Genomic DNA, 26225 nt, shown 5'->3' on the forward strand with positions numbered 1-26225 from the left:
TGGGAACCACGGGGGGAGTGGAGCAAGGGTTGGACTTGATGAGCTCTGAGCTCCCTTCCAACCCAAATGATTCTAGGATTCTATGATCCTGCTCTCAGGACATCTCTCCATGGGGTCAGAGCAGGGCAGGAATGGAGCTCCCTGAGAGGCAGAGGTCACTGGGGCTCCAGCCACTGCACTCCTGGGCTCCAAGCTCCCTTCTTTACAGCCTCCAGTTTCCAGAGGAGATCTGGTAGATGTGAGGCAGGGCTTTGGGGTTCTTCCCAGCAGAGAGGAGCTGGTACACAGCTGTGTCTTCTGGAGGATGAAGGCCACAGCTTTCCAGCAAAGGTGCTGCAGAAATGCAAATGGAAAAGAAAATGAGGTTTGTGCACAGAAGAAATGCATTGCTCACATATTGTGCTGTTTTTTTCTTTTTTCTCCTTTGTTTTCTTCTTTGTTTTCTTCTGGGCAGCTATTGATGAGGTACAACCTTGTTTAGCTTAAAAGATCTAAGGAAATGAGAACCTAGGGCTCTTGGCTGGTGCCTGAGAGTTTTGCTCTCATCACTGGAGTCCTGGGGAACAATTTAAGACCAAATGCCCATTGCAGCTTTCTTAATACTGCTGACAACTTGCCTGGGGACACCAAGGAAGGCATCAAGTGTGGCCAGGCTCTAGAACAGACTCACACTAAAATGTAGAAGTACTAAATTCAGCTCCTGCAGAGAAGCAACAAGCTTGTAATAGGGATCATTTTCAAGTGCTCACAAGTCCTAATGGGAAAAGAATTGTATCTCCATAAAACTAGACTAGGTCAGACAAATAAATAAACTGAAAACACCTCTTGGAACCAAACTGCCTCCCACCCCTGAATTACAGCTTCCAGGCAGGAGCAAAAATTGCTAATTCTTTGAAGCAATCTTCTCTCCTGGAACCCACGTGTGCCTTGGGCAGGAGCAGCATCAAGTCCTGCTTGGTTATTGCATCCACCACCTCCAGTATCAGAGACTGGTACCATGGAATCCCAGACTGGTTTGGGCTGGGAGGGACCTTAAAGCTCCCCCAGTGCCAACCCCTGCCATGGGCAAGGACACCTCCCACAGCCCAGGCTGCTCCAAGCCCCAGAGGGGACAATCCCCTTCTTCAACCTAAAAGGAAAAAGGTGATTAATGTGGTTACATTTGTATGATCACTTCTCTCAACATTTTTAACAGGATTTATTATTTGGATTAACAAAATTTTGGCTGCCAGTTTAGCTGCTGATGCTCTGTGCTCTGATGAGAATAGAGCAAACTATGAACACTTTTTTTGTGCTGTTGGGTTGATCTTTAAAGCATGTGCTTCCCTGGGTGCTTGTCTTTTCCTGGGTCTGCTGTCTGCCAGGGCTTTAGCAGATGCAGATATTGTGGGAATAGTGACCACAACAGCATATTTTATTTGCTGGAAATCAGTTTTGTATTGTAATAAAGAATATTTGCTGTGGCAGCCTGGTTTGGTTTGGTTTTGTTTTGGGGTTTGTTTTTTTTTTTTTGAGACTGATTTATACCTGTCCAGACAGCTAAAGAAAAATGCCCTAAGACTTAAATGCTCAATTATATTATCCTAAGTATTGACTATCAGATTCTTAGAGTGAACTGACTGTGAATTTGTAGATGAAAACTGAATACTGATTAATTTAAACCAACAGAGAAGGAAAAGGAAAGCCCTGAGCTGTGCTGCTACATGACACAGGGGAGGGGAATGGCCTGACATGGGCTTGGGGCTGAACCCATACAGGGAGGCCTGAGAGGGCAGGAAGGAAAGGTGATGAGATCATGGAAACTTCTGCCTAAATTGTCTTCTTGAAGGTTTTTCTACTTCATGATTGTCTACAAGATAAAAGCACCCAAGTGCTGCCTGAGGAGGAGCCTCCTGCCCTTGGTGAGCTCCAAGAAGTGCTTGGGGTTTTGGATAGTTTCTAATTTTCCCCTACAAAATAGTAATTTCTAATTCTTTTGGATGGATCCAGATACTTCCCCTCTGATTTTAAACAGCTATAAATATAATTTCCCCTTTGCAAACTGAGTAAGTCCCTAAAGCAGTTCCAGATGCCAGGCATGTACATATGTAACGTTCCTGCTGGAGGAAGAACTTTTGATATTTAATCAAAAGAAACCAATTTAACAAACAATACACCAGCACATGAAAAGATAACACAGTGAGAAAAAAAATAAATCAAGGCTATAAAGTCTATGTGAAACTTTTCCAACTCGTAAAAAGGGTTTTAAGAACTAAACTAGGGTGAAGCTGAGAAATTAAGCCTGGAAAAGTGGGAAATAACCAACTCGAGGGGAAAACAATAAAAACAGAAGGCAGAGGAGGAGAAAATGGAGAATATAAAGAGGCAGAAGACAAATGGGGACTTAAAATGCAAAGAAGGGAAGAAGAAGAAAAAAAGAAACCTCAAGAAAGAATATTTTCCACAAGACAGGAATAATAAATTGTGTTATATGAGAAAAAGTGCAAGGAATACCTCGAGTTACAGTGTTCTAAAGCAACCCGGGAAAATCCACAGGAGGGAAGAGAAAAGATGAAAAATCTCATTTTGTATTAATTGTGTTCCCCTTCCAACAACTCGTGTCAGTGCTGGAAATGCTCCTCTAATTCCATTGTTGTTTACAGCAGGTTATTACTCAACTGCTTCCTCTTCAGCCTGTCTGTAGTTGCTCTGATTCTGTCAGACCTTACAGCGAAGCCCTTGTTACCTGCAAATAAAGACTTAATCAGGAGATTGTATTTGAACCAAAATTCTCATTACAGCTCCACTTTTCCTAAAGGCCCAGGGATTAATCCAATGGGATTAAGCAAGGCTCAGGCTGCAGCTTCACAACTTCTGGCCAATACCAATCAACGTGGAGGTGGTTGGGTTATTTCTTGCCCCTGAGTAGCTGGGGAGGTGTTGGAGGAATCACTGAGGGTCTCAGCTTCAGTGCCATGCCTAGAAATGCAAAGAGCACAAATGATTAAATACCCTGAGTAGTAACACACCAGAACAAAGTACAGTCCCTTCTTTGGGTTGTTGGCAACTTGCTGCTCTCGTGGAGTGGTAAATCACTTCCCACCCCAAGACTCAATCTGCTCCAGTGCCTCCAGATGATTTCTAATTAGTATAAACTTCATCTGTGGCATGGAATCAACATATTAAAAAGGTATCAGAGTCGAGGGCTTGTTTTTTGTTTGTCTGGTTGGGTTTTTTTTAGCTTCTTCCCCTCTTCCCTCAGCACTGAAAATGGCTTTTTCCTTTGAAGAAAGCTCTTGTGCTATGAGCATTAAAAGAAACCTCTCACATTCATCTGAGGAAATGACTGCCTTCCCTAAAAACAGGGGGAGAAATGCTGAGCCCTGGGAAAAGAAGAAGTCCTAAAAAGACTTGAGTTTGTCACCAAATCTAATTCTTCCCTTCAAAAGGTTAAACCTGGGCACATCTCTGACACACGAGACAACTCCACGCCAATAAAACTCCCCTCAAGTTCTTGAGGTTTTGTGGTTTAAATATCAAACACGTTTTTAATGCTTTCTGGGAGGAAAACATTGGAAAATAGACATAACCTCCCCCAAAGAAGCAATGAGAGCTACCTAAAAAATCATAGGAACAGCCCAAGCAGGAAAAGGGGATGAGTTGTATGCAGATGTTGCTACAGGGGGGAATTATTTTATTATCCTGCATTTTTAACAGCGAGGCTACCACGTTTCCCATGTTACTCCACTATTGTATTAGACACTAAAATGAAATTTTAACCTACTTTTAAACGTTCTTCCTTTGCCTTCAGCCCGGGGTTTGAAGCTGTCATTCGTGTTACCACTCTCTTGGCTTCCACTCTTTTTTTTTTTAAGCACTCCACAATTACAATAGCTCACTAATAGACCCCCTCCTTGATAAACTTCCTCGTTAAGAAGAACCTCGGACAAAAAAATGATACTGGTTCTTTAAAAGTTTATCCCTATGGCACCATCATGTAAGCATACATATGGGACAGTAAAAATGGAAGACGACACATTAAATGACATTATTATAAAATGCAATACTCTTGGAATGATCCCTTATTAAATTAGGCTCTATGATCTGAGATGAATTTCCCCGATCCCTAATCCATCACTAGAGAAATATTAAAAGATAGGTCTCAACTGCTATTAGAATCCCACTCAGTCTCTACTTTCATTATTTTGAATTAGGGTGCTACTGGGGGGAAGCCTCTTAATGAGAATTAGAGTGATTCACTGGCCTTCTTTTGGGTTTTGACAAGTAAAATATTAACTCTTCAGTCACAGCTGTCGGAATTAAAATACTTGGCAGCCACAGATGCACAAATTAAATTGGCCTTTATGTTTCCATATTGCTGACCTCCTTAGAGGCAAAAACATCAAGCCCAACAATAACAGAAAACCCCACAGTATGTCATTTCTTGGGAGAAAATATATTTATTGAAGTTTTTATATTTGTTTCGGTTCTAAACACATAATTGAACAAATACAGAACGTTTTTACAAAAGGCTATTATTGCAATTTTGCATTGGGTAAAACTTCAGCTACAAACCAGTTACTCTGAGCCATTAATCAGGCAATAAAATAATAAATGAAGTTGTTTGGGGGATTTCTTAACTCTTTAAGCCAACGTAATTCAGATTAATGGGCAGTGCATGGGTGAAAACTTCTTAACATCTGGGACTGGCATTTTTTTAGGGTTGTTTCTCTGCAAAGCAGAGCTTCTCTAAGAAACAACAAAAGAAAGGGTATAATTATTGCAGGATCACAAGAATCTTTATTTCCCAAGCTCCTGTTTGTCACAGCAAAACCAAGTTTAGCCACACCAAGAAAAACCCATCCTCTGTGATCCTCTGCCCTTCATTTTAATTTGCTGTGAGGGAAGTGGTGGTGGGACTTCAATTAGTCCCAATTAAGGACATCTCAATTAAGTGTACTCCCATTACACTGAGCCTTTCCAAAGTGGAACCCATAGCAAATAAAGGACTCAGAGAAAGGGGCGAGGCAGAAGTGACTTTTAAAGCTGAATTTTTAAAATTCAATGATCCCCCAGACCCAGACCAGCACAGGGGGCTGTCTGGTGGTGGGACTTCAATTAGTCCCAATTAAGGACATCTCAATTAAGTGTACTCCCATTACACTGAGCCTTTCCAAAGTGGAACCCATAGCAAATAAAAGTCTCAAAGAAAAGGGTAAGGCAGAAGTGACTTTTTTAAAGCTGCATTTTTAAAATTCAGTGATCCCCCAGAGCCAGGCCAGCACAGGGGGTGTCCGTGTCTCTCTCCTCTCTCTCTGGTCACCTCCAGCATCTCTCCCTCCTTCCCAACCATCCCACATTGATCTCACCTGCTGATCACTTGAGAACTTCTTGGAGAAGGACATTGATGGATGGGTTTGGACCCCTTCACCCTTCACATCCAATACTGCAATGAACTCCCTGGATCCCTGGCTTGGCTTTGGGGGGGGTGGAGCTGGGGGCTGGGGCCATGGGAGGTGTCTGGGGGATGAGTTTTGGCTCTGGCAGAAGCAATTTTTGCTGCAGGTGTTTGCAAACCACCTCTGGTTCCTTTCTCAGGTGATGGGTTGGGGTTTTTATCGTGCTGGTGTGGAAGGGAGAGGCTGCAACACTGGCACCGGGCAGCACATTGTGTTTGTCAGAGGAAAGAGAGTTTGTTTCCCACTTTTTTTTTCTTTTCCTTTTTTTTTCACCATACTTTGCAAGTGGAAAGAGAGGCTTCTCCTGCTTTTGACAAGGGGGGTTTGGGAGCTGGTAAGGCAGCAGAATGACATCTCTAAAACAATCCATCTCTGCAGCTTTCATGTTTGGAGCTGTTGTGGTACTGACTTGCAGGGGTCTTGCACTGCAGCCCACTTGTTGTCCCCTCCAGGCAGCAGCAGCAGGTACAGGAGCATCTCCTGGAGTTGCACTTTGCTGGAATAATCCCTGAGCTCCCATCGGTGCTCACACATCCTCAGCTGAGTCCCCTCCTGGTCTTCTCTTGGAAGAGTCCCCAGAGGGGGGTGTGTGTGGAAAATTATCTTGTCCTGTGACAATCTGGGGCTGTGACATCCATCTCGGGGTGGTGCAGAGGCAGGAGGATGCTCAGCCATGCCAGGGGAACATCACCCCACCTCTGGTGGCCCCAGCCTGGGGGTCCCCGTGCTGCTCCCTCCTGGTGTGCAGAGCAGATGGGGAGAGCATTGAGGGCAGGAAATCTCCCACTGTCCCAGAGCCTCTTCTCCATTACTTTTATCCTTTTTATGACATTATCTCAGCTGTGAAAACAGCTCAGCACATGGGAATAGCACTGACTCCATCTTTCCTCCTGGCTGCTTCCCCAGTGGGTGATGCAGGGGGACCCAGACCCCCATTGCCTTCCCTGGAGCAGAGCAGCAGCTCCCATCCCATTGGGATTTCCCACCTGGAGTGGGGCTGTGACCCCCAGGGAGGGTTTTCCAGGCCCTGCTGTTTGTTTGCTGGTTTCCCAGTGGTGTTATCCTGGGGGATGGATGGCAGGCTGGGTGTGTGAATTAGTTCTGCACAGAACTACTTAATACATCTTGCCTGGAATTAAATGTGCAGGCAGAGCCGCGGGGTGCTTTAATTTCTTTTTTTTTTTTTTTTTTTTTTTTCCCCTGCTTTTTTTTTCCCTGCTTTTTTTTTTTTTTTTTTAGAAGGCATTAGCAGAACTCGATAAAGGGTCAAGTAATTTCATCCAAGTTGCCACGAGTTAGTTAAGAGGAAGCGACAGGGCCGGAGCTCGCGGACGCGTTTCGCGAAAGAGGAGGTTTGAATTTTTCCTTTTTATTAGATTTTATCTGTCGTTTGCTTTGTTTTTTTTTTAAAGAACGATTTTAAGGGACGCCGGGAAAAAAAAAAAAAAATAAAAAAAATCCTCTGTCGGGTAGCTAAAGGGGGGCGTTTTGATGAATCTTTGCTATTTGGTGAGCTGGCCCGAAATGAGATGGTTACTTGTGCGGCGGGAGAGGCTGCGGCGCGGGGCTCGAGGAGCTCCCGGGGAGGCTGCCCGGGGAGTAATTTGGGGGAATTGTGAGCGGGCAGCGAGTCCGTGGGGAGCGGTGGCAATCATGGAGGAAACAATGTTTGCATCGATCAGCTGTCACGGTGATTTATGGCTTCATTTTGCTGTAATGGAGAATTAGTGGAAAGATTATCAGGGACTCAACACTTTGGCTTGTTACCCGTGTCCAGACGAGCAATTTGTCTCCCTGAAGCAGTGAAATACTTGTGACAGCTCCAACACTTGCCCTAATTCAATCAAGAGAAAATGTTGGAATTAATTTGTTACAAGAAAATTTAAATATGTTCAGCAAACAGTAACCGCAGAGCAGCAGCCTGATTTATTGTGCTCGGCAAGGTATCGATCCGCTTCGATCCGCCCCGTGTTGAGGTTTTAATGTGTAATAATTTCCAATTTAAAGCTCCTTTTCAAGATCACGGGTTTAAAGAGAGGGCAGGCTAGGTCTCAAGACCTGATTAGGAGCCTGTTGCAATGGCTTTGTCAAAAGCCTGTTTGAATGTAAATTCATAGTTATCTTTTGCACTATCTTTAATATTCTTGACATGGATTTTATTGTGTGTCAAACCTCAGGCCAGCTGCCTGCCACAACCATTAATGAAACATCTTAGGAAATAAATCTCAGTCTTTATACAATATTTTTAAAAACCTGAAACATTAGATGTCAGCGAAGAAGCTTTAACAGCATCCTTTTTTTTTTTTTTCCCCCTGCACAGTAAACCACCGGGGCTCCAGCAGTTTTACAGCTTGCCTGCACAATTAGATTGAGTTATTGTGCAAATGTTATTATGTCAGAAGCTTAAATTCCAAAGGTTGCAGGAAGATTTTAGGTCCACGTACAAATCCGTCCTCTTCATCGAAGGGGTGACAGCTTATTCTGCCCACACGTATATACATTTATTTTATTTTATTTTTTTTTTCAGGTTCTCATTATTAAAATGCTCTTCCCAAATGCATATGGGATAAGGCTGCTCCAGAAGGTGGCCAAAGCACCAGAATTTTAGCCATGGATTCTTGGTGGTGGTTGCTCCACACCGGGCTCCTCGGCCAACCAACTACAGCAAAACAGAGCATGTTCAACCATTGTTTTAAGCCAAATTATTTATGATTGATTGAAAGGGAAATTGTGGCCTTAAAAAGCTCCTGGAATAACCTCCCCTGGAGCTCCAGTTGCAAATTTTTTCTCACATTTTGAGAGCACCAGTGCTCACATCATTAGAGAGCAATCCCGTTCAACCTGATCAATGAGAAGTCATCAACCAGCCTTGGAGACACCCAGATCCAAGGGGGTTTTTTGCTCATTAGTTGGGGCATTAGTTTCCTTAGGCCTTAATTGTGCTGCCACACCCTCAGACCAAGCACTGAAAAAGAAGCTCTGTTCAAATATGGGGGCTGAAAAACTTGGAAATAGTTTTTGGGCAGTGAAACATCGAGTTGAGGTGTCATCACCCTGGCAGTGTGGGTGAGGTTGGGGTTTGCTGGTGTGAGAGGAACACACAGTGGGCACCTGGAATCTTCTGGAATGGTTTTGGTGTCAGCTGTTGGGTAGCAGGAGAGGTCTGCTGAACACCTCAGCCCCATGGATAATCCCAGAGGGGCTTTTGAAACTTCCTGGCACTGGAAAAAGGACCAGTGTGACCAAAGGTGTGGAGAATCAGAGCCCATTGGTGCCCTGGGCCATCAGACCACCTCCTGCCTGACAGCAAATATCTCCAGCCAGAAGTGTCTTGAAAATGTTGTCTTTAAGGGTGAAAAGGATCCTGGAAAACATCAGCTTCTTGCATGGCAGCTGGAGTGATAGGAGCCACTTTCTGAGCTCTTGACTTCGAGGGCTTTGCAGAGGTCAGGACTTCTCCTGGAGGTGAGATTTGACTCTAAGAGCTTTTGGAGACAAAAAGTGAATAATTCCTGGTTCCTACACCCAGTTCTGTGAAGGACCAGGATACCATTCAATCGTTCAGTAATGAGGCAAAGACACACTGCTCCCTGGAGAAACTCTGATGCAGGGATGGTGAGCTCTGCAGGGGTTCTTGGTGGCCTGGCAGCATGCTGTCCCCTGCCAGTGTCCCCAGGGAGGGGACAGGACCCCAGCCACAGGATGTGTGGTGGGACACATCACTCAGACATCCTTTTCCTTGGCCTCCTGAAGGACCAAGCTCTGCAGAGTTATCTGTGGTGTCCTGTGCCCCCACAGAGGATTCCTCAGCAGATGTCATATTCCAGGAAGGCAAAGAACTCTTATCTCTGTTGATATCTCAGGTCCAAGGAATTTATGCTTGGTGTTTCGATCTCCCACCTCTCTGTGGTGAAGTCCAACATCTTTGCCCTTCTCTGAGACTTTCTGTGTCTCCTCTCACATGTGTGCACTTTGGAAAGTAAATACACTTTTATCACAGAATCATAGAATGATAGAATTGGCTGGGTTGGAAGGGAGCTCAGAGCTCCTCAAGTCCAACCCTTGCTCCACTCCCCCCGTGGTTCCCAGCCCATGGCACTGAGTGCCACATCCAGGCTCTTTTGAAATAGCTCCAGGGATGGAGAATCCACCCCTTCCCTGGGCAGCCCATTCCAATGCCTGAGCACCCTCTCCAGAAAGAAATTCTTTCTCATGGCCAACCTAAACCTCCCCTGGCACAACTTGAGCCCTCTTGTGCCCTCTTGTCTTGCTGAGAGTTGCCTGGGAAAAGAGCCCAACCCCCCCCTGGCTCCAACCTCCTTTCAGGGAGTTGGAGAGAGTGATGAGGTCTCCCCTGAGCCTCCTCTTCTCCAGCCTCAACACCCCCAGCTCCCTCAGCCTCTCCTCAGAGGATCTGTGCTCCAGTCCCTTCCCCAGCCCAGTTGCCTCCTTTGGACCTGCTCCAGCACCTCAATCTCCTTCCTGAGCTGAGGGGCCCAGAACTGGACACAGGACTCAAGCTGTGGCCTCCCCAGGGCTGAGCACAGGGGCAGAATCCTTTCCCTGGACCTGCTGGCCACGCTGTTCCTGAGCCAGCCCAGGATGCCATTGGCCTTCTTGGCCACCTGGGCACACTGCTGCCTCCTCTTCAGCTTCCTGGCAATCCAGACTCCCAGCTCCCTTTCTGCCACTCTGTGCCCAGCCTGGAGCTCCCCATGGGGTTCTTGTGTTGAACCTCATCCCCTTGGGATCAGCCCAACTCTCCAGTCTGTCCAGGTCTCTCTGCAGAGCCCTCCTGCCTTCCAGCTGATCCACACTTCCCCCCAGCTTGGTGTCATCTGCAAATTTGCTGATGATGGACTCAATCCCCTCATCTAAATCATCACTAAAGATATCAAACAGCACTGGGCCCAACACTGGAGGAAGTGAGATCATTAAAAACAGAAATATTTTGGACATGTTGCATAAGCTTTCTGAGGTGAGGTGCCCCTGTATTGTCAAGATACACACTGATACTCCCAGCATTTTGTCTGGGAGTGCTGTGATGATTTTGTACTCACACCTCTGCAAATCTGTAATTATAATTCAGTTTTTCATTCCATACTATGAATGTAAATATTTCTGTGGCCATTGATGCAATTCAGCTCCTGCAGCAAATAATAGCTGCACATATGTTTCCTATCTTATTCGTAAACATGTAATAACATGCATGCTACAGCTAGTAAAATATTAGTATAGAACTCCCTTTGCTGCAAACCTTGAGCAAAATATCCAGAGTTGCTACCAGAGTTCCTGGGAGTTGGTGGGAGCCAGAGGAGTTCCCATGGTGTGAAGGGCCATGGCAGTCAGGGTGTGCAGGATGTCCACATCTTCAGCTGGTGTCTGTGGAGTGTTCCAGCAGCTGGTTCCAGGCATGAAGTGGGGGACAATCAGGTCCTGAGGTTTAAAGCTGAATTAAACCGATGCTTAGAAATGAGATAAACTGGTGTTTAATGTAGCTCTGTTCTTTCACTTTTGTTTTTTTATCATTTTTTGCAGACTGAGGCTCCACCAGGTTGGAAGTTGCTTGCTGGGTCACGACCTGGAGGAGCTGAGGTCTTGCTGTTATTTCCCAGCCCTTGGAAGCCCAGAGAAGAAGCCTCCTTGCTGGTTCCAGTGAGATGCTCACCAGTTAATGTGTCAAAATCCACCCAACCCCACAACCCAGCAACAAAGCCAATGGTCCTGAGCCACCAGGAGCAGTGCCAGGTGAAGAATTGTATTTAAAACAACCACAACGCTGGTAAAGAGTATTAAAAGGCACTATTGTAGGTTAATAATACCAAGAGAAATTCAAAAGAATAAACAGAACAACAAAAAAACTTCATCCAAGGGTTCTCTTTCTCTGCTTGAACAGCCAGGAACTGGTTTGGTTCACTCCTGTGCCCCGGTGTGCCTGGGGAAACGTGTTTGGACAGCTTCTGCTCAGAGGGTTGCAAATCCCACTGGGGGAAGATGTTTGGTTTTGGTTCTTTTTTTTGCTTTTTGGATTTGGATCTGCTCCCTACAATTGTCTGCATGGCTCAAAGAAAAGTCCAAGGGCTGTTGGTGGCTGCTGGTAGAGGTCTGGCAGCACGGAGCTCCTCTCCAGTTAGACTGGCACAAAGCAAAATGAAAAAAAAAAAAACCCAAAAGGAGAAAAATAATCTTTAAAATAAATGACTAATTGCAAACATTATAACGGTGCCAGCTATTAACAATAGACCCATTTGGGGTGGCTTGTTTTGTTTTTAAATTCCCTTGCCCACAACAATTTTGTCTCTCCCCAAGGTCATGTTAGGTCCTCAGCCTCAGGACTAATTCTGCAGCGTTGCAGACAGAGCTGTCTGCAGGCTCTCAGCTCCCAGGGACAAACCCCATCCTCCTGATGGGCTCATTCCTGCAGCTCCCTGAATCCAGACATCCTGATTTCACCCAGAATAAGCCTGGGGTGGCTCTGCAAGGCTCTGGCACCTCTGGAGCACCGTGTCCAGCCTTGGGGGGGTGGGAAGGAGCGTGCTCTTCCTTGGGCTTGGAGCCTTGGCCAAGCTCTTCCAGAGTTCCCATTGTTGCACAGCTGAATCCAATCACCCTGAGTTGTTTTTCAAAACAGGGCTCAGCTCCCTGTTGCTGGGTGATATTTTCATCCTCTGACATTTAACCAAGCTCTTTCCAAGTGAGCCCAGAGCGTTTCTAGAGTTCCTTTATTTTATTTTATTTTTATTTTCCAAGTTTTCTTATAAATCAGCTTTTAATTGCCTGTTAGGACACGTTGTTAGTAAAGAGCAGAGGCTTGCTCTGCAGGCTGGGAGGAGCAGCTGCAAACCCCTCTCTGCACCTTGCAAATTTTGGGAAACAATATTATTTCTCCCAAAGCACAGATAGTGCTCCAGCCCCAGTGCTACATCTCAGGGAAGATGTCTGGGATTAACCATGTCCTCCAACCTCTGCATTGTGGTTTCCCTCCAGAATAAAGGCAGAGGAAAGCTTTGGAAAAAAACAAAGAAATCCCCTCTTCCTGGGGAGCTGGGGGAGCTCCCAGCTGGAGATGTTAGGATTTTCTGAGCATCCTGGCACGATGGGATGGAGGTGGGATGGATTTTATGAAGACTGGGAAATCAGGTTTTTGTTTGATTGTGGTCATGGCTTTCTTCAAATGATCTGCTGGGATTTCTGAATGCTGGGGAAGGAAAGGGGAGAAGAAATTCACATCTTGAGAACTGAATCTTGGCCCAGCTGAGCTGCTGTGTCTCCCTGCCACAGAGGGCCCCCAGATGCTGCTCCTTTGGTTGCACAAGTATTTCATTAATTTACACCCTCATGAAAATGAGAAGTCAAAAGATTGCTGTTGGCTCGTGGGCCTTCCTGGCTTGCCCAGCCCCATGGCCATGCTCCACAATGACCAGCTAATCATCATTAATTATCAGCAACTCATCAGAGGGGAGCTGAGGCCTTGTGGCCCTCACATCAGTTCACAGGGATGAATTCCCTCACATTAATTCACACCCAGCCCAAACCAGACTTGACTCTGGGCTCTGGAGCACCCCTCTCTTGAAGGAGACAACCCAGACTCCTGGGCTGACAGAATCTCCTGAGCTTCCTCACAGGGATGGCTTTCAGGACAGGGCCCAGATGAGATGGGAAGGTTGGGATCCCAGTTTTCTGCTGAATAAGGTTCTGAAATACCCCTGAACCCAGTTGAAGTGATTTATGGAGCCCTCCTTGCTGTAGCATCTCAGGATGAAAAGCTTTCTGTGATTTTTTGGTTTTTTTTCTGCAGGAACGTGGCTATCCCCACCCCATGGACACACTCAGGACTGAGACTGACTGGCAAAACCAAGTTAATCAATTCACCTTATCAAGCTCCAATGTGTAATTAGAGGCTCTCCTGACATCATTCCCAAGCTGGGTTCAGTGTGTCCTGGAGGCAGTGTAGCCTTTTTATTACTTTCTACAACTTAATCACTCTGTTTTAAAGACATTTTATCTGAATTGCTCAAAGGTTAGCTCCTCTGTCAATTTAAGTCAATATCCTCTTCTTTTCAAAATTAATTGCTATTAATTAATCACCACCTGAAGCAGTTTATTGGTATTGATTTCCTCCCTTTTGTATGTTTCTATGAGATTCCTTATTGGTCTTCCCAGCTGCATTTATCTTTCACCCAAGCTCCCAAGCCTGTCCTTGGGAGAACTGCTTGGCAGCCAGGTCCAGATGGACATCCCAATCCCAAGGAGAGTCAAAGGACAGCTGTGGCCTATGTGTCTCTGACTTTTATGGTGATTTTTTTTTATTTTCTGAGCTTCCTGATTTGATTAAACCCAGATCAGCACAGCTGATTTCACGCCTGTTCTTAGCATTTTGAAGACAAGTCCAGTTTTGGGTTCCTGGCCTATTTTCTCCCCAATTGAGGAGCCCCAACTATCCCAGGACTCACATTTCCCTGCTCTGACCTAAGATCTTCTCTGCCTGATGCTCTGCTTCCCATTGATCTTCCATACTGCTGGGAGGTGGAACCCTGGTGGTGGAAAAGCATGGATTTGCTTTCTAGTTTTGGGCTTTTATTGGCATTTTCTCTCCAACCTTTTTCCTTTTGTAATCAAATAGCTGTGATCAATACATTAAAAGCCAGATTTTCTTGTTAGCTGACCTGTGTAGCAGCAGCAACACAGAGCCATCAGCTCAGCATCCTCTTCCAGTTCAGTCTCCTAAAGCTGGAGCTTTTTGGGCTTCAGGGAGGAGACCCCAAGTTGTCTTGGGGCTCTGGGGGGGGGCTGAGTGCAGCTGGGAAGGCTGAGAAGGATGAGGTTGGTGGGGTGGGAAGAGGTCTCAGGCTGAAGGAGATCCTGCAGGACAATGTACTTTTCACTGTCTGCTGCAGGGTGCAGAATGAGGAGACATTTACCTCCCTCTCAGTCTTGAGATCAGTTTTATTTTGACAGACTGGCCAGCAGTAGGGCTGGGATACTTCTGACCTCATCTCTTGGCTTTGGGACACCTCTGAGAGGGTTGAGGCATCACAGCTCTTAGACCTGAGAGGAGAAGCAATCCGTGTTCTCCCCCAGTCAGCAGGACCCACCTCATCCCTCTTCACAAGGCTGAACAAGGAGTGTTGTTTGCACCAGACCTTCCCACCAGCTTCCTCTGGACCATCTCACAGTGGAAATAAATGATGGGGTTGAGCTTCATAGAACCACTGAGGTTGGAAAAGACCATCAGATCCAACTGTCAACTCCATCCCACCATTTGTAGCTGATGGATGGGCTTCTCACCCCTTGCTGGTCCCTCTGGTTGGTGACACTGCCTGGACACGTTGGACCCAGGACTCCAGGAGCCACGTTGCATTTTTTCAGCCTGTGAAAAGATGTTATTTCTCCTCTGGAAAGCTTCAGGAGGTCCCTGGGGATGTTGTCAGCTGCTTTCACTGCCTTGGAAAAAAAAAAAAAAAAAAAAAAAGGAAACAAAAAAAAAAGAAAAAAAAAAAAAAAAAAAAAAAAGAAGAAAAATGTCCTTTTTCTTTTTAAAGAGTGCTACAATTATCACCAGGCCTCGGGGCACTTCACCCCAAATCACACAATGCTATTTCAGGTCTCTCTTTTACTGCAGGAGTTCAAAACCAGCTGCTCAAATCCAGTTTTCAAAAGTGAATTGGGCATTTAGCAGCCCCGGCGTCTGGGAGATGCTGCCGCAGGAGCTCTCCAGCCAGCTGGGAGCACCCTCAGGCTGTGTCCCCAAGGCATGGACCACGTCAGGAGCTTCCTCCCGGGGTTCTTCTCGGGGACAGATGGGTGTGCTGAGCCTCTGCTCCTTGCCCTGTGCCTTGGGTCACCCAGATGTGAGCCCGCGGGACGGCGCCGGCTCAGGCAGGGTCGGGCTCGCTCAGCACCAGGGGAAAAAAAAAAAAAAAAAGGGATTATATTTTGTATGTAAGGCTTTGTGGGATTAAACATTGCTGGATTTGAAAGGCTAATTACTTCTCAGGCAGAGCCCACAGGATTTTTCCCCTCCCTGAAGTCTCTAATGACCGTGTTTATGGGTAAGTTTCCCTGAGCACCTCCAAGACTGAAAGCTTTTTTTTTTTTTTATGAGCCAGATGGAGATGTTCTTTCCAAGAGTGAGTAATATTTAACCTTAAGCACTTTCAAATCCGGCCTGAGGAATATTGAGATGAAAGCCTCGTGGCACTAAGCTTCTTTCAAATGGATATTACAGAAAAGCAGGCTGGACATTTGTCTCCCTGCACCTCTGCCCTGCTTAGCATGCTGCCCCTGTGCCTCTCCTCCTCGAGGAGGTCCAACCAGAAGAAATTCTTCTATTTTGGGTTTCAGTTGCCTCAGCAGCTCCACTCTGGCCCTTGTGTTTCTTTCCTGGGTGGGAAGTTCCTGGTGGGGTGGGTGCAGCAAGGACTCTTGGTCCTCTCCCCCAGCACCAGGGAGGGCAGGGGTGCGGGTGCCTGGATGTCCCCAGGATGCTGGGACCCATCCCTGGTCCCACTGCTGGGGCAGGATTGTCACACAAATGTCCATGGAAGGAAAGCTCAAGCTTTCTGAGCTCTCAGCAGCCCCAGACTCAGCTGAAGTGAAGCAGAGTCTGGTTTTTCCCACTAGTTTCAGTTGTCTGCACACAAACCAAAGCTTGCCCAGTGCTCTGCAGCTCCACGTCTCACTCGCTGGAACAGACCCTGGAGTATTTGAAACTAAACCAGATTCCTGATGTAGGTATTGAAATGGTGAGAGTCACCCAGTAACCTTAGATTGGGCTGGAGAATAAGAAGGGTACAAAATTTCAAAATTTCTTTTCTTTTGTTTTTTGTATCTTCTCACCTTTTTCTTTTTTTTTTTTTTCTTTTTTTTTTCTTTTTCTTTTTCTTTTTCTTTTTCTTTTTCTTTTTCTTTTTCTTTTTCTTTTTCTTTTTCTTTTTCTTTTTCTTTTTCTTTTTCCTTTTCTTTTTCTTTTTCTTTTTCTTTTTCTTTCTCTTTTTTCTTTTTCTTTTTCTTTTTCTTTTTCTTTTTCTTTTCCTTTCTCTTTTTCTTTTTCTTTTTCTTTTTCCTTTTTCTTTTTCTTTCTCTTTTTTCTTTTTCTTTTTCTTTTTCTTTTTCTTTTTCTTTTTCTTTTTCTTTTTCTTTTTCTTTTTCTTTTTCTTTTTCTTTTTCTTTCTCTTTTTTCTTTTTCTTTTTTCTTTTTCTTTTTCTTTTTCTTTTTCTTTTTCTTTTTCTTTTTCTTTTTCTTTTTCTTTTTCTTTTTCTTTTTCTTTTTCTTTCTCTTTTTTCTTTTTCTTTTTCTTTTTCTTTTTCTTTTTCTTTTTCTTTTTCTTTCTCTTTTTTCTTTTTCTTTTTCTTTTTCTTTTTCTTTTTCTTTTTCTTTTTCTTTCTCTCTTCTTCTTCTTCTTCTTCTTCTTCTTCTTCTTCTTCTTCTTCTTCTTCTTCTTCTTCTTCTTCTTCTTCTTCTTCTTTCTCCTTTTCCTTTTTCTTCTCCTTTTCCTTTTTCTTCTCCTTTTCCTTTTTCCATTTCCTCTTCCTTTTCCTTTTTCCTTTTCCTCTTCATTTTCCTCTCCCTTTTCCTCTTCCTTTTTCCTTTTCCCTTTCCTTTTCCTTCCCTATGGATTCTTCACAGAGCAAATCCCCTTCCCAACAGTCCCCCACGAGGGGAGGACACGTCCCCTGCTTCACCCAACTCTGGAACCTCTCCCTTTTCCTGACTGCTCCCAGGGTGGGTTGGCCCTGCAGCCCCTGTGCAATCTGTATTTGTCTTGCTCAGGATATTAAACCACAATCGTGCACAAAGCAGCGAGGTCCCTCTGCACTGCTGTTGAACTAAGAAATCATTATCCTCTGACAGAGGAGAAGTATGGCTGCTGCATAATGGGGCTCCACGCCTGTCATTATGCTCCTGCTGCCGAGGCAGGGACTGCTCTGAGTCCCATTAGTGGATGATGGGCTGTCTGGAAAAGGATGCTCAGACCTGGCCAGGAAGCTCCTGGCGTGGTGGGACCATCTCCTCCCAGCACGGTGCCACTGTCCCCTCCTGGGCTGGGGGGACTGTCCCCTCCCGGTGCCTCTGGCCGAGCCCTGGGATGTGGGATGTGGGAAGGGGTGGAATGGTGTGTGCCCTGCAGCAAGTGAGGCAGGAAAATGCAGACATGGGAGGTGAAAGGTAAACTGCAGGTTCCTGAGGGGAGGGCTGGGCAAGAAACACAGCTGGGGAAGTGGTAATGAACCGGGTTTGAGGGTTTATAAGTGAGAGTTGGCAGCTGGTAACTTTTATGTCTGCTTGGCCCAGGGTGGGCTAAACTCTGCCTGTGTCTGTGGTATGAAGCATCTGTGCACAAGTTTGAGTTTGTCCACACCTGAAAAAATCTTTCAGATCACCAGCTCCAAGTGTTACCCCAGCACTGCCAAAGCCACCACTGCCCCATGTCCCTCATCCCCACAGCTCTGAAACCCCTCCAGGGATGATGGGGACTCCAGCCCTGCCCTGGGCAGCCCCTCACAACCCTTTCCAGGGAGAAATTGTTCCCAGTTCCAATCTAACCCTCCCCTGGCACAGCTCTGGGCTGTACAGGAGAGCTGACAGCTGCAGAAAAGCCTTTGTGAAGCCAAGTGATTTGAAGTCAACGTTGAGAAATTGAATTTTAAGTCATATCTCAATCAAATCCATCACTCCTCCATGGCTGAGGTCCCTGGTACCTGCTGGGGCTCCCTGGGGGAGCAGAGCTGCCCTGGGCAGCTTTGGTTTAGATTACAGAGCCCTGAGTGAGGCTGTCTCCTCCTGATTCATCCTGACGTGATCCCCTGGTGATGAGAGCAGAGGACAGGAGCCTGTGTTTAGCTGGGAAGACGTTTAAAAAATGCATTCTGGAGGGTTTTCTTTAAATTATTAAAGAAGAGTAATTCACCTTTTAAACTCCCGAGGATGTAAAGCACTTTATGGACTATCTCTCAAATCATTTTGAAAACCTTCAGATCCCTCTCCTGGTGCTCTCCTCACTGTTTGGTAAAACAATAATAAAACCAAAACCCATACAAATGTTGCCTGTTGTTTAGAGAAGTAAATATCCTTGGTGAGGCTGAGCAAAGCACTTACAACAAACAGAGTGGTTTGGAAGGAGTCCAGGCTGTTCAATGGTTAATATATTATTCATATTAATAAAATAATGTTTGGAAAGCCACCAAGAGTCCTAAGATGTGTCTCCAGACCTGGGTTTTAGTAGCTCGTTGACAATTAGTTACCAGTGGAGGTTTTCCTACATTTCTCTCCAATTTTGGGGGGTGTGAAGAGGTTGGTTTCAAACCCCATCACTGCCATCACCTCTGGTGGTGCCAGTGCTCAAACCAAGCACCTCAGCCAGCCCCTGGAGTGAAGCTGGGACTTCAGCCCCCAAACTCTCTTAGCTGCAGGGGTGGGCGAGGGGCAGGAGATGAAGTTTGCAAAGTTTGAGGCCCACAGGTCCCCTTGCTGAAGCCCTCCCTGCAGGAGCAGCTCTTTGAAGCCCTTTTGCCAGAGCAGCAGAAAACAAACGAGCTATTTGTAACCCTTAATTTAAACAGCTCCCGAAGTAATAGTATAAATACTATAATGCAATTGTAATGGATAATGAATTATGCATACAGCCTCTTCCCTCTTTGAATATGCATGAGGCTGGAACAGGAGAAGTGGCACTTGATTGCTCCTTTAGTGCTTACTTAGTCCCTGGTCCTAAAGGGGGGGCTCTGGGGGCACCTGCACCAGCCCCCACCCTAATGGTCACCAAAAGGTTGCTCCAAAGATGCTGAGAAAGGTCTTCTGGCTTTGGACCAAACTCACCCCAAACCTTGCCCTTCCACCCATCCATAAGCCCGATACAAATCTCAGAGCTGGCTCCAGCTTTTCCAGCTGTTGTGCTGTCGAGCTTCAAAATCAGGAAAATATCAAACCAGTTCTAGGAGCTGAGGCAAATAAATGAATTTCAGTGACAGGAATAAAGTGGATCTAATTAGAAGTCCCTCTGCAGCAGCTCATTAGTGTGGTTGGTGAGTAAATGAAATTTCAGCAGTAGTGAGTTAGGCTGTTTGTCTTTGGTTCTTTTTAGGATTTACAAAATGCCAACCACTGGGTTTTCCTCACAGAAAATGTTCTTCCTCAGATGTCTGGAGGCCTCTTCACAGACCAAGGCTCCGCTGCTTCATTTGCATTCCTGGGGCACTCACTTCACTCTCTGCAGCTCATTCATAAATTGAACCAAATCAAAGCAATTTCTGGAGACAAATGGATTTGAGCTGTCTTATTGCAGGCGTGGAACTCCACAGAGTGAGGTGCTCCTGTTCTATCCGAATATTTTGTGCTTAGGTTTTTTTTTTTTTTCCCCTGTGAGTAAATGACCATTTTTTCCATCCTGCACGTGTCACCCTCCTCCAGCGTGGGAGAAACCCACACGAGTTGTACAGTAATTTTATTACAGGCTTGTCCAGGGAGCAGGAGGACTAATTTGTCAGTCTTATTCAACTTGTGTCAGCTGCTGGTAACCTGCACTCTCCAGCAATCCCGAATTGTCAGTCAGCAACGATTTTCCTTGACTTTCAGTGCTTATAAAGTCATACATGGTGGTAATTTAATGAGAGGGAGATAAAAATTCTGGTCATACTCATCCAGCCATGGTCCTGACATATCATTTAGTTAGCAGCCCTCCTTTCAGGACAGAGCCCTCTCTGATTGAAACCACCAAGCTATTCCTGTTAATTCTGTCCTCCACCTATTAAACCCCCCAAACATCTACAGTTCCCGTGGTTGAGGTTCTTTGGGTCTGTTGCCACCTCCTGTCCTGTTGCTATTGCCACACCACAAGCTGTAGACATCAGGGGTTTCATCAAATGAGTTTAAACAAATGAATTTAACCATCATTCTGGAGCAGGTGCTGATAGCAGGGAGCAGCCTGCAGCCCCCCTGAAGGGCTCTGCCCCTTGTGGAAGGGAAACCAAGAGATCCCAGCAGGGACCCAGCCAGGGTTTGATTGCTATGCCAAAGAAATAATTTTTTTTTTCCCATAAATTGTGAGATTTCTGCATGGAAAAACCTGCATTTTTACACCCAGTCCCATCACCTGCGGGTTGCATCTGTCCATGAAGGCACTTGGGTGCCTTCTGCTTGGCCTTGTCACCAACACATGGACTGAAAATAACAGAGAATAAGAGGGGAAAAGCTTCCATTTGTAGGGCTGAGATAAAAACCTGCATGAGCTTTTACCCCTGAACTTTACTTATCTAACCACTTCCTGTGGTTTGCAGTGTGCCTGCAATGTTTGGAAAACATGTTTGAATTGGGATTTAGATGTCCAGTTTCCACCTCCAGAAATACTGAATTAAAAGATTATTTTTCTGGCAGATTTTCAGCCCAATTTTCACGTGAGCAGTTAAGGAGCTAGCACAGACTTGGGGACTGGATCCTGTGATCAGTTCTAAGAAGAGCAACACTTTGAACTGGGCTGGGTTGGCTGCAGAGGCTGCATTGGATTGGACATCTAAATAAGCATGAAGTTCTTAATAGATGCTAAGCCAGTGGGAAAGATTAGCATCTTTATTTAAAAATATGACAGGGATTAAATTCAGATGCTGCATACTTCCATTCTGTTTTGCAGCATTACTGAGTAGCACTTGGGCCACACAGGGTGATTCATAAAGTTTAGATACCAGAATAACATCTTAAGGCAAGAATAATTTGATTTTTCTTTCTCCCCCCCTAAACGTGTTGCCATAGATTTTCCTAAATGTTTTACAAACAGTTATTAAAAGCACATTGAGGATCTGAATTCCCTGTGGGCAAAATGTTTTTATACTTAACTTTCATTTAATGTGAAAAAAAACAAACCAAACCAAAACAAATCAAATCACATCTGGTCGGAATTGCAACAAAAACATGGGAAAATCATACCCAGCTATGACAACAGCAGTGATGTGAGCCCACAGAATGCTCCTGGACACCTGATGGGGGCTTTGAGCAGCTTCCCTGTGGAATTCCACCTGGAGCATCCCCCTGCTCTGCAGGGTCAGTGGTGTCTGGACAACTTGTAGTGCTAACAGCAGGCAGGTACCGTGGGGGCTGGCATAGAGAACATCCCAGCTTTCATTTCTATTAGAGTTTTAAGAAGATGTTTTTCTCCTTGGGTGTTAAATAGTTCCATATCTGAGTAAGCAAGCAGGGGTTTAAAAAAATTAAAACTATCCAACAGCCCTTTCAAATCTCCCTGGGCGGCGCCGTAAATCTCGGTGTCATCTTCCTCTACCTCTCTGCCCCTAATCTGACAGTGTCAGAGGGATCCATCTTCATTTTCTCACTCTTTTCATAATCTAATCCTCAGCTCTAACATGCAATTAGTGCCCTCCTCGCCCCCTGCATACCAAGCAGGCTGATTGCTACAGCTTTCCCTGTGCAATCCATTTAGCCACCGGGCTGGTAATGAATATGTACATTTGGAGGACCTCGGCAGGAGGGTCACAGGCAATCAACCTTGAATTCAATTACTCCAGTCAAGGTTAATGACTGGGAGCACTGGTCAGAGGCAGTCAGGCTCCTGCAGATTAAATCAGGCTGTCAGGGCTGACAACGCTGGCCCGGCAGCCCGAGCAGGGGAGATGGTGACACCCTGGAGGAGATGGTGACACCCTGGAGGAAGGAGGTGGTTTCCAAAGGCTTTGCCATGGAAAATCTGATTGTCAGGCTCCCCCCTGGATCAGGGTGGAAAGGAAAAAGGGGAGCCTGGAGGCTGCCCGTGCCCTGGGAACCTGGGAAAAAGGAAAAAAGAAGCGTGGGACCAAACCTTTCCTCACCATGGGGGTGGGTGGGCTTGCTTTTAAAATTTAAATTAAAAAAAGTTTTAAAATTAAAACAACAAATAACTTTTTTTTTTTTTTTTTTTTTTTTTTTTTTTTTTTTTTTTTTCCCTTGGGTGAAGAAGGAAAAAAAAGCACAAACCAAAACCAACAAGCAGCTCTGGCACTTTTGCATCCCAATGCCCCAGCATAGCTCAGGTCCCACCATGGGCAGCTCTGGGGCACTGGTTTTGGGCTGAGCACAAGGAGAAGGTGCTGCCAGGTTCTCCAGCCAGAGCAACCTTCTCCCAGGCTGGCACCCAGCAGGACACATCTTTTGGTTGGTAAAGACCTCTAAAATCACCAAGTCCAACCCTTAACCCAGATAAATCCATCACAGCTCTCAGCATCACATCTGCATCCTACCAACACCCATCACTGGTGGTCCCCTGCCCCACTGCTTAGGGCACATTTCAGGATGAAAAATATCATTTTGTCCAACAGGAGACTGCCCAGAGGAGATGTTCCACACTTGCATCTTCAAGTTGGCTCCTTGGACATTGCTTCTGTCCTTGGGACACCAGAGGGGAGGACAAACCCCCCGGAGCAGCCAGCACCTGGTGGGGATGAAGCCCTGGATCTTGCTCATCCCATCAAAGCCTTCCCTGAGTAAGGAGTTATTTAGTAGTGCAGACAAATTAAAAACATAAATAACATTGGACTGTCTGAATCTTTTCAGGGAAAACAAATTATGAGGTTTCTGTATGTAAAGCAGCATCACTTGGTGTGAAGAATCTTTTACATGTGATTTATTGCTGTTATTAAACATGGGGCAATTTTTGGAACCAAATCACTGCTGTAATTTCAGGAGCATTACGTTGTATTTAACACAAATTCGTAATGAACGTATTTTTCAAAATGTCTTGCCAGTGCACAGCCTGTTGGTAGCTGTTAAAATAGAAACTTTTTTCTTAAAAAAAATATTTTGTCTTCTTTTCCTTCCTTACCACTGTGAGGGAAAAAAACCCAAACAAATTGGAGGGGCCAAATGGGGCACCTTTGGTTTATGTGATTCAGGGGGCTGGAGATGCACTCCAGGACCTATCAGGGCACTGCAAATACATACAAAACCAAAATTATTTAGCATAAAACATTCCCTCTGGCAGGGGGGGGCATCCATGGGGGCCCTGGTGGATGCCCATCACCCCCCAGCATGTGAGCAAAACTGTGCTTCTGAGCCGTGCTCACTGTGTTCCTGTTCTGAGTGGGTTTTTTGGGGTATATAATATAATTTTTTCTCAGTTTCTTTATGGCTGAGAGGGGCTGTGGGCTGGGGCTGCTCCGTCACCTCCTCCATGTGGCCACAGCAGCCCTGCCATGAGGCTCCTCACCTCCAACATGCTTGTAATGGTCTCAGCCACTCGTGCAGGAGGTAGGAATCCCTTAGTGACAGGGAGAGGGTGGATAAAATATGGATATAGAGGCTTAAGCTCCCTTCATGTACCTTAGAAACTGGAGACGGCTCCTGCAGATCCATTCGGCCTTTCCACCATCCATTAAACACTCAGGGAAACGGCTCTCCTGGGCAATAGAAAAGTGCTTCTAAGCCCTCTAGCCCAAGCCCTATAAACTTTTGTGAGAGACTTAAAATTTTCAGCAAGCTGCATCTAATACTTGTGAGGGACAGGGTGGTCTGTGCCCTGTGCTGAGGGGGAAAATCCCCTGGCAGGGAAGAAGAAAATGGCGGCTCTGGCAGAGAAAATGGCGGCTGTGTCAGGGAAGAAGATGCCGGCTGTGTCAGGGAAGAAGATGGAGGCTCTGGCAGGGTCTGGGGCAAGGCAGCAGGGTGGTGGGGGATGGGGTGATGTACATAGAGACTCACCAAAAATTTTCCCTGGGTCAGGACTGGTGTGGGCAGCAGGAGCAGGGCAGGGATGGTCCCCCTGTGCTGGACCCTGGTGAGGCCACACTTTGAATCCTGGGGTCAGTTCTGGGCCCCCTCAGGAGTAGAAGGAGATTGAGGGGCTGGAGTGTGTCTAGAGAAGGAGCTGGAAAGCTTCTATGATTCTGTGGAAGGTTCTGGAGCCTGCCCAGGAGCAGCTGAGGGAGCTGAGGGGAGACCTTGTGTCTCTCTGCAACCCCCTGAGAGGAGGTGTTGGGCTCTGCTCCCAAGGAACAAGAGGGAACAGCCTCAAGTTGTGCCAGAGGAGGTTTAGATTGGAGCTGGGAACAATTTCTCCCTGGAAAGGGTTGTGAGGTCCTGGCCCAGGCTGCCCAGGGCAGGGCTGGAGTCCCCATCATCCCTGGAGGGGTTTCAGAGCCCTGGGGATGTGGGGATGAGGGACACGGGGCAGGGGTGGCCTGGGCACTGCTTGGACCTGATGGTTTGAAAGGTCTTTTTTCACCCAAACAATTCCCTGATTGTATGATTCTCTCTGATCCCCTGAGCTGGGAAGCTGGGAGCAGCAGGACTCCCACCCCCCCGGGGGCTGTCCTGGGGGCTGGGGTTCAGGTGACAGACTCGGGGGGCTCATCCCAATTCAATCTTCCCGGGGGGGTGGCTCTGGAGTCCCCATCACATCCAGGCTGGCTGCGTATCCATTGCACATCCATATGGCACAGCTGCCAGCCTGCCCAGATCCTCAGCTCCTTACCCCCTTACTCAGGTCCCTCCAGGCTTCGGGATCTGCTGGGGGCAGCAGCAGATTTGAAGGAACCAGGGGGGTGAAGTCCCCATCCCTGGAGGGGTTTCAAAGCCCTGGAGATGTGGTGCTGGGGGACACAGGGTAGTGGTGGCTTTGGCACTGCTAACACTTGGACCTAGTGATCTGAAAGGTCTTTTTTAGCCCAAAGAGTTCCCTGAATCTCTAGTTCTGTAACAGTGGTGCCTACCAAGGCTGCAGAAGGAGGGGTGGAAGGACAGAAGCTGAGCCCCAGAGCCTGGTTCTGAGCTGCTGGCTCAGCTGTCAGCCCACAGAGCAGCAGGCACTGTCCCCAGAGGAGAGCACTTTGTGGAGCTGGGCTGGAGCAAACTTTGAAAGAAAGATTAAATAAGGAGAAAAATATGAAAGAGCCAGAGGCGCTTCTCGTCGGGGGCAGGAAAGCTCGGGGGAGGTGACACCCTGCGTTAAGGGAAATGTTTGTTGTTGTCCAATGTGATTTGTCTGACGTGCAGATATCTTAAAATCACACAGTGACACATTTCAGGTGTTAGGAAGATTTGCATGTGTTTGCTGAGCAGTCTGGGGGACCCTCTAACCAAAGATCATAAATCCTCCGCTCTACCGTTTAGCTGGCTGGAGCCTTCTTTTATTTAAACCCTTTAAATGCAATTTTTATTTTTTTAATTTTATTTTTTTTCTGCAAAACCATAACATCAGATCAGAAACAAACAGCAAATTGAAGCTTGTTGCAGAGGGTTAGCTTGACAAGCAGCAAGATGAAACCTCTGAGCTGTTGTCACTGCCCTGTCTGGGGGCTGGGACTGGTGAGCTGAGGGATGATCCCCTGGGACCACCACCCTGAAAAAATTGTGGAGAACTCAGGCTGGATTTTAAAGGCTGTCCTCATCCCAGATGTGTCCAGAGACTGAGGAATGGAATATTTTTAGGATGATCTGATTAGACACATTACCATTGCTTTAATTAGATTCCTGAATTTTACAGCTACAGAGGATGCTGTTGGGATGAACTGGCTACCTGAAGGGTGGGTGATCAATCAAGGGAGACTTTTAATTGCTCTAATGAGTTTACTTACCAGAATATGAGATCACATCTCCCAGGTTTTATTGCAGTTTCCTCGAAGTACCTACAAAGCCATGCAGGGACTGTCAGGGGCTTTCCCCCCACTGTGCTCACAATACAACCAGGTTGCAGCAAAAGAGCTTGGAGGGAGAGTTTGGAAAGCAGCTGGCATGTAGATGATACACAGATGAGTGGATACCAGCTTCTTTAAATTTCCAGAATCTCTTCCAGTGTAGCAAAAGAGCTG

General features: G+C 46.2%; 1 long non-coding RNA gene across 3 annotated transcripts; it reads right to left on the reverse strand.

Moving 5' to 3' along the window:
- Nucleotides 1–91: 91 nt before the first annotated feature.
- Nucleotides 92–24345, reverse strand: LOC139799519 (uncharacterized). Of its 3 annotated transcripts, XR_011727327.1 has the most exons (4): nucleotides 24118–24345; nucleotides 23740–23816; nucleotides 2494–2725; nucleotides 92–333 (listed from the first exon to the last, which is right to left on the reverse strand). It is a non-coding gene; the product is annotated as an uncharacterized lncRNA (long non-coding RNA). The 3 variants fall into 3 exon arrangements; XR_011727325.1 differs by lacking the exon at nucleotides 24118–24345 and having other exon boundaries at nucleotides 23740–23977; XR_011727326.1 differs by lacking the exons at nucleotides 92–333; nucleotides 24118–24345 and adding an exon at nucleotides 1084–1129 and having other exon boundaries at nucleotides 23740–23977.
- Between the last annotated feature and the right edge of the window lie 1880 nt (nucleotides 24346–26225).

This window comes from Heliangelus exortis, chromosome 9 (genome assembly GCF_036169615.1).
Source record: "Heliangelus exortis chromosome 9, bHelExo1.hap1, whole genome shotgun sequence".
NCBI classification, from domain to species: Eukaryota; Metazoa; Chordata; class Aves; order Apodiformes; family Trochilidae; genus Heliangelus; species Heliangelus exortis.